Below are 9,097 nucleotides of genomic sequence, written 5' to 3'. Positions count from 1 at the left end.
TTTGTAGGGAGATACATGAACATGTACAGTTATATTTATATGCATACAACATTTTTTTAATTTTTAATTTTTAATAGTTTTAATGTTTAAAATTCATACATGAATTCAAAGAACCCATGATGCACAAAAAGTGAAATTAAACAAAACAAAGTAACTAATATTACCTAATTTCCAGTGTCAATATAAAGCTAAAATAATGGAGCCAGAATGATATTAATTTAAACAGATATTCTGTAAGTTTCTATATCATCTTTTTGTCATGGATTCCATATTTGTAAATTATTTCATCTGCTAAAATTCACAAAGTAAATAAGGAAGTTTCCTTTCCCATCTTATTTGTGTGTGTGTGTGTGTGTGTGTGTGTGTGTGTGTGTGTGTACATGTGGATATATATGTGCATGCTTCTATGGAGGCCACAGGCTACCATCTGCGTCTTCCAGATGACTCTCCATCCTATATATTGAGGTAAGATATGTCACTGAACTTAAAGCTCCCAGTTCAGCTAGTCTACTCATCCAGTTTGCTCATTGGATCACGCATCTCTTCCTCCTAAGTCCTGGTGTTACAAGTAGACCACTATGCCTGCCTGGCACTTCTCTGAGTGCTAGAGTCTGAACTCTATTTTCAAGCTTGCTGAATAACTTACCCACTGTGCCATCTCCCTCGATCAGAACTTTGACTGTTCATTATCTTCACTTCACAGATATATGTCTGTCAAACATTACTCAATTCTTTCAATGTATGTAGTTTGCTATGTGTCAATAAAAACACTTGGAACTTTTCAAAATCAATAAATATCAACACCTGCTATCAATCATACGAACTGAGAGTTTTACGATCATTTTTAAATTTTGAAAGCAACAACAGAATGCTACAATACCATCAAAACAGCATAAAAATTCCTAGTATAATTTCAGAGGCTCCACTGACAGCCATTAGTGTTTCTAGTCAGCCGAATATGTCAGGATGTCTGTTTTCATGAGGACTCAACAGAGTGGGTTTAGCCAGAAAAGGCTTTGTCTCAGATATTCTTGTTAAATTTCAGAAATATTTAGGAGGATAAATATTTTGCCATATATAAATTTTTAACTTGGGCGTGTATCACCATTATTGTCCAACCCAGGTTTTTATTAGAGATTTCGAAAGTATTGTAGAATGGTGAAAAAGGACCCTTTTGTAATTGTCAACTAGACATCATTAGGAACTGAGAAATGGCTTAATATATAATGGATGACGCGGCAGAACCTTCCCCTAAGGAATAAAGATTTCAAGGGACCAATCACTGGGCAAGTAGGCGGGACTTCCGGGTAGGGAAGAGGAAGAAGGGAGACAGGAGAAAAGAACCGTCTAGTCCTTTTGGACTGGAGAGAGCGTGGAGGCACGTTGTAGGTAGCTGGAGGCTGTCGGTTTGGGTGGTGAATCTGCCAGGATTTATAACATAGATTAGTTTACAAAATAAGGATGCTAGGCTCAGCTCCCAGCAATTGTGTTACCTGTTGATTGTAAACTAAGATTGTGTGGTGTTTTCCTTCCTACTGTAACTCAACTGGGTTCCAGAGAGAAAGGAAACTGGAGCGCTGGGCGGGCATAGCAACAGCCAGTCATGGGAAATTAGCGAGCTGGGTGGAAAGAGCGCTTGGGAGCTCCGGAGAGGCAGAGCCAGCATGGATGAGACAGGCTGGCTAAAAGGAAAGTATGCAGTCTCAGCCTGTCTGCCAGGCTGGACACTGACCAAGGCCACTGGCCAGTGCCTAGCCTGCATTAGCGTGTGATGCCTTTTTTATTATTTCATGCAACAGGGTGATACAGATAAGTATAGATTAGATGACCTAAATATATACAGGGAGAAATCGTTATATGTACAGACAATATAAAAATATACACTCATAGGTAGACACCATTATAGACCCATATTATACGCGGACTACTATACATCCGTGATTTCTTAGCTCTGATCTTACGAGAACCTCTTAGTGGTGCCATCCTCACATACAAGCATACACATATACAGGTCTTAATTTCTTACAGTATTCGCCAATAAGAAGAAACTATTTCCTTGGAGAAATGGCTGATTCTAGAGATGTGCAGAGAAAAGCCCATATTCCTGGAACCATAATGAGGGAACACAGACGACAGAGGTCTGTTAAAGGGACACAGGATGCAACCTGAAAGAGAGGTCGACAGCTAAAGCTGGAAACTGAGCAATAAGAGAAATAGCATAGGGATGGATCATAGCCCAACAACGGATGCTCACGAATGTAAATATACAATTGAACACATAAGTGAGGATATATGCAGGCTACCCTGAGCACAGAGAGTTGGAGATGAGAAGCTGCCTGCTTCTTTAGAAAAGATTGTTTGGAAAATGATTTAATCTAGGTTTGGCTTACTTGCTTTAAAGATGATATAAAGGTATGATCCTGTGTTAAGACTTCCGGGATAACCATATTCTCGAACGTGGGCTCCACGGGAATTTTGAGTTAAACTCCTGGTTAGACAAGCTGCCTGCTTCTTTTTTTTTTTTTTTTTTTTTTTTCCGGAGCTGGGGACCGAACCCAGGGCCTTGCGCTTCCTAGGTAAGCGCTCTACCACTGAGCTAAATCCCCAGCCCCAGCTGCCTGCTTCTTAATGACAGGTCTTAATGGGAATGTGATTAAATTTGTTTTTACAGTTAGGAGGAGAGAGTACAGTTTATCTGAATCACGTGGGGATTTTCACCCACGGTTCGGAACTAGGACAGGGAAGTTTAATCACTGACTCCAAGTAGAGTGGTGATATTTGCCAGTTATACAAGTTATTAAAAAAATAGAACTCTGTACACCAGGCAGGGTGAATACAGACATCTATTATAAAGTTTTTAACAAAGAAAAGTCTTACACTCCAGGTAGAGAGCTTAGCAGATGTGTATGTTGGGCCAAAGTCCTGGTTTGACAAGTTGCTACTTCTTATTGGCATTAATGAAAGTGTGATTAACTTGTTTTATGAATTACCCTGCTAAGGCCATGTGGCTCGTCAATGCCTGCTAGCAAGGTTTGTGGTTATTTTTAGAATTACCACAGCAGGAGGCTCATATTCTCTTTTTTTTTTTTTTTCTTTTTTTCCAGAGCTGGGGACCGAACCCAGGGCCTTGCGCTTGCTAGGCAAGCGCTCTACCACTGAGCTAAATCCCCAACCCCCTCATATTCTCTTAACATGGGCTCCATGGGAATTCTGAGTTGATTTCCTGAGGTGATCCATTAAAAAGGACTAACAGGCTCATACACGATTGTTTAGTTTACTTCTGTTTCTTTTTTAAATGTATTTATATTTTATTGGATATTTTGTATTTACATTTCAAATGTTATCCCCTTTTCTGGTTTCCCTTATATAAACCCCCATCGCCTCCCCTTCCCCGTCTTCTATAAGGGTGTTCCCTCCCCATCCACTCCCCCTTCCCATCCCCTGACCTTCCCTTATACTGAGGGTACAACCTTGGCAGGACCAAGGGCTTCTCCTTTCTTTGGTGCCCAACAAGACCATCCTCTGCTACACATGCAGCTGGAGCTCTGGGTCTGCCCATGTGTCCTCTTTGGATGGTGGTTTAGTCCCTGGGAGCTCTGGTTGGTTAATATTATTGTTCTTATGGGGTTGCAAACCCCTTCAGCTCCTTCAATCCTTTCTCTAATTCCTCCAACTGGGACCCCATTCTCAGTTCAATGGTTGACTGCGAGCATTGCCTCTGTATGTGTCAGGCTCTGGCAGAGCCTCTCAGGAGACAACTATATGAGGCTCCTGTCAGCATACACTTCTTGGCATCAGCAATGTTGTCTGGGTTAATTTTCATAAAGGGTGTGTTTTTCGGTCTTGTGGTTATACTATTTCTCTGGGAGAGAGTGCAAGATATAAGCTTTTCTGGTTACAGACTAAAGAACATTTTGGGAGAAACATTTTTGTCTTTAAAAAGAAAAAGGATGGTTAGGCTCTGGACACCTTCCATATATTGATCAGATTTGATAGAGGTAGACCTCCTGAAATGCTAGATTCAAGAGAACCTAAAAGATAGCTCTATGATACTAAAAATTTTGTTCTGAGATTTACGTATTGCAGAATGTACAGCTTTGGAGAAGCTCATCATCAGAATGCTGAACTGGCCCGTTTGCATTCCTGATCTCAGGACTTTCAGCTGGGTCCTGTCAAGACAGACGTCGCACTATAACAATCATTGGGTGGCCTTTAAGCCAAACAACTCCCCCATTTTTCTCCAGCCTCCCCCAGGATATCTCAATGCCCACGTACAGCTTGAAGAATTTATTGAAGAGTCATCACCCCGTGAACTTTGGGAGACTGAAAATGGCTATTCTAAGGTTGTCTTTCTAGAGACCTCAGAAATGGTCATAATTTAACAGGGAGGAATTAGCTCAAATTGATTGCCCAGCCATAATCTCATTTGGTAGAAATCCTTATGTTTGATACCGAGCTGAACTTATGATCTTTTACAGTGGTACAGAATCTATTTGATACAAGTTTAGATTTTCTTTGATAATGAATTTCTTATCAATTTAAAATTAAATATTGTTACTCTCATGTGTAGGCAGTGTGCCTACCAATGCATTTAAGTATACAAGGCTTAGACCCAGTCCTTTACTGCTATTAAAAAAACTAATCTGAGATGATTAAACATGTGAGCCAAGGGCCAGATAGCAAGTTCGTGGCTCTAAGTTTATTGTTAGAGTGCTTTTGAGATAATTAATTAAGATAGTTAATGGACAACAGTCCAGGTTACGGACACAGATGGTTTTCGGAAACAACAGAAATCCATGAAATATGACATTTAATGTTATTTGTTCACTCGCTGAGACGTAACTGCCAGCAGCTCCCCATCTGTGGACAGGAAAAAGCAGCTGAACATCTCTACCTCCAGGCGAGGTACACTGTGGCTCGGTGGCCACTGGGCAGGAACTGCCCATTTCTCCTACAGATCTGTACTGTCCTTGAGAGGTCACAGTTACAGGTTAGGATAACTTAGTTCTGCTGAGACAGAATGAGCCAATCCTTAACTCCTGTTTCACTAAGGTCTGTGAGATTGCTTGGACAGAAGGCTGAGGATTGGTGTTATTCTAGGTTGCAAACAGAGGACTGTACTGACAGACAATTGTCTCTTCAGCCTGCCTCAGTTCCAGAAGCCGTGTTAGGCTTCCTGCATTTTCAGATAATACTCGTCGTTCTCAGATTTCTGACAGAGCTGAAACTAGATATAGTCTCACAGCCCACCCAGGCTATTTAACATTGAGAGATTACATACTAATTAGATATCAGATAGTATACAAGCTAGCCAGGACATAACATGGATTTTAATCCTTAAGCTGGAAGAGATAACTAAATGTTCTGTTCTAACTGATGAAATGTTGGACTGGACATTAGGTATATTTTGTATTTTATGAATTACAAAATGATAATACTTGTGCTCACAGCTTACATTTGAGAGAAAAGTTTTATTTTTTAATTAGAAAGGGTGAAGTGTAGGTTGATGTCGTTATGTAGGCAAAGGCAGATACAAGCTAAAACGAGGCCTGTCATTGAATGAGAAGAAAGGGAGGTGGGAACAGGTTTTGGAAGGAGAGGGAGAAGCAGAAAGGGAGAAGCAACATGGAGGCAGATATAAACGATCCTTGCCATGCATCTCTACATAGATACAGGCTGTTATAAGTATTTTTTTAAGAGATGGATTTCTATAGGTCAATTTATCTAGGTGGGCGGCTTTATCTTTATCATTTAGTTGTGAGTTTGTTGTGTGAATGTAGTGTGTGGTTTGAGAATTTAACATATAAATCTGATTGTTAAGTTACAGTTTATTGAGTCTTGATTTCACCAGGTAGTTGGGAGTTTTTACCTTAACTACTACCAGGGGGTGGTTATTGGGGATGTAGGCAGAGTCTGTGGCAGGGAGCCACGATAGGTCAGCCCCATGCTGTACTTCTAGAGCCCTGATTTTACCAGATAGCTGGAACCAGAGTATTTGTGGCTAGCAGAGAGCCGCCAGGAAAGATACTAACCAGAAAAAATATGCTTAGTTCCATATGGCCCTCCGGTGCCAGAACTAACTCTATGGACCAGCGTAGCAAGGTGCCACACCGGAACAGCTCTTGGACTGACAGGATCTGACGGTACTTGGGGGCAGCGTGGAGTCACTGAGATAAAAGTACCCCGCAGTGCCATGCAGCCCTACGGGTGCCAGTGCTAGTGTGGGATTAAAGGTTACATATTATTTCATATCTACCATAACAGATATATGTATACTTTCCTCAAAAAAGTCAAAACAATATATGTATGCATTCCCTTACCCAGAGAGTGAAGTTTGAATCATTCTCTAACATTGAATATTGACAAATTTTAGAACTCACTTCCAACAAAAGCAAATATAGGAAGAAAAAAATGGTTCACAATGAAAAACTCCAGTGGAAAAAGTGTCCAATATGTCCTTGATGCAATGTGATAAGACGAGCCCTTTCAGCTCTATTGTATTCTCCAAAACTAATAACTTGAGTCTGTGAAGGAAGAAAGCATCCTAGAATCCAGCCTCAGACCACCATACAAAATGCCTGACCATTGCTCTTTACAGCTGAGAGAATCATCTGGAAAAGACTGCGGCTCTGACGTGGGCCAGATGCAATTTTCTAGGTGAGAGTCTGAATCGGAAAAGTCAGCAAGAAAAATGCAGCTGGCATGAGAGTGACATCAGCATCGAAGGCAACAGAAACACCCTGGTTATGACCTTTGTTTTAACAAATGAACGAGGACACAGCAGGTCACATCAGGAGCCTGAGTGACCGTCATGCAGACAGCACTTTCTGCACTCAGTCATTTTCAGTAAATCCAGAGTTACTTCAAAATAACTTTCAAAATTTACCTTAAAACATGTCTGTCTCAGTTGAGTGCCCTAAGCAGAACACTTACATAACCCCTTCAAGATTCCGAAAATGTAATGGGAGAGAAAGAACATCAGAGGCAGAAAACAGGAAGGAAGGCTATGGAGTCCCATCTTCTGGGCATAACACAGCCATGCGGTCATGATTTCACGGTGGTACCAGCAGTTTCCGTGCCCTGGTCTGTGCATTCTGGAATACATAGCCCACCAGTCATGCATGAAACAGTGTGTGGATGAACTATTGGCTACCAGTAGATTCTGGGAAGGAAGAGTTCTTTATTATGTACCAGCCGGTAACCCCAGCAGGCTCCCCTCCCAATGCTAATGGCTATGATTGGATGTCTTCATTACTCATGGTCATTCAGTTAAACTCAGTGAGTGAAAAAACAAATGGAGCCAACAGAAGACCTGTAGGAAGGGTGAGGGGTGGCAAGAATGGGAGGAAGATCAGACAGGTTGGAGGTCAAAGCGATCGGGCTGCTTTATATCTGTATGCATGAGACTGTCAAAAATTAATCAATATTTTTTAAAAAGGCCAGCCACTCATAAAATTGGTTCAATTCAAACCATCACAGTAGTGACAAGAGGTTGGCATCCGGAAACTGCTCAGCTGGATAAATGGATGCTGAAATTTGGTTCCAGCCCCTGGCGTAGAGAACACTCTGCCCAGGGAGTGGTAATTGTGCTCTGTCCCCAGCCCTAGGACCAAAAGTAGCATCTGCTCCTGAAACGGTGCTGGACACATCTGCGGTCCCCTGTTAGAGGAGAGACGATCTGGGACAGACATTTGTCCCATCATGATAACCAGGCAACCAAGACTTGGGCTTGTGGCTGGTGGGTCTCACACAGATGTGCCAGTCTGGTGGAGGTCAGGGGTGGGGGTTGAGCTGGGTGAATCTTTCCTAGGTTGTTATTGTCTCAACAGCTCAGCCAGCTCAGTACATTTAAACACATCGATGACTTTTTAAAAATGGCTTACATGTATTTACATGCAATGTCGTCTTTCCCAAGAACAGAACCTCATGCTTATTCAATTTGCTGTCTGACACTTAGGCTATCTTTCATGCGGTCTGCATCTCCAATCCAAACAGACACTCAGAGAGATGCTGAGAGCAGCCAGTTTTAGTACTGTTAACTGGGAAACCCCTATAGGTTTTATGGTTCAAAGGAGGAGTCTATTTCAAGCTGTATAGATTGCCCAGACAACTTCAAAATTTGGTTATTATGTGTCACATATCTCATACCATCTCCAAGAATTAATTTGTGGTGGATGTTAGGGAGTGCCCAGACTGCACACATCACTGATCTTCATATTCCCTGGAGTAGCTTTTCTTTTATCATGGAGACCAGATCTCCATGTGAAAGGTCTCTGCAGCACAGGAAACAGCATTTGCTCAAAGGAGAACATCGCAAGGTCTGGATTAGAGACCAGCCCCTCAGAAAGCAAAATCCAATTTCAGGAGCCAACGTATGCCAGCGGGGTGGTATCAAGGCAAGTTTTATAAGAAACTGTCATAGGGTGCATGACTCTGCCCCCGCCTGATGCTATGCACCTGCTTGGATGCATGAGCATAACCCTTCACGTCAATCTGTCTCCCCTCCCCCACCACATCAGTGCCAACATTGTATGCCAGACTCATTACTCTTTCAGTAACACTTGGTCTCTGCACACTGTGCTCATCCAGGAGAGTCTTGGCTTGGCCTTGCTGATCTCCTACTATCAGAAGTAAGTAAGACTCACACCTGTAACTACAGCACTCAGGCATCTAGGGAAGAAAGAGCTCTCCAAATTAAAGGTCTCTTTGAACTACAGTGAGGCCCAGTCTACAGCCAAAGTTTGCATTTTTGGTTCTCTGATGACTAAGGGAGTTGACCAACTTTAAATCTATTTAGTGGTTGTTTCTATTTCTTCTTTTGAGGTCTGTCTACTCAGCTCTTTAGCCGACTCATGGTGGAAATTCTTATATTAAGGGTGGTAACCTAGATACAGAAGGGCAAATGTCATGTCATGTGTTTTGTTGTCAACTGCAAATCACAGATCCTAGCTCTTTGTGTGGGGGGTGGGGGAGAAAAAAAGATAAAGGTTAGAGGTCATGAAATTAGAAGAGGGACCACAGGAGGAATGGGGGTGGTAATAGAACAAATGTAACATGATCACAGGAAGGGCACCATTGGAGATAGAAGATTATAAAA

The sequence above is a fragment of the Rattus norvegicus genome, chromosome 1 (genome assembly GCF_021556685.1).
Source record: "Rattus norvegicus strain SHRSP/BbbUtx chromosome 1, alternate assembly SHRSP_T2T, whole genome shotgun sequence".
In the NCBI taxonomy this organism is placed as follows: domain Eukaryota; kingdom Metazoa; phylum Chordata; class Mammalia; order Rodentia; family Muridae; genus Rattus; species Rattus norvegicus.
This window is presented reverse-complemented; position numbering follows the sequence as displayed.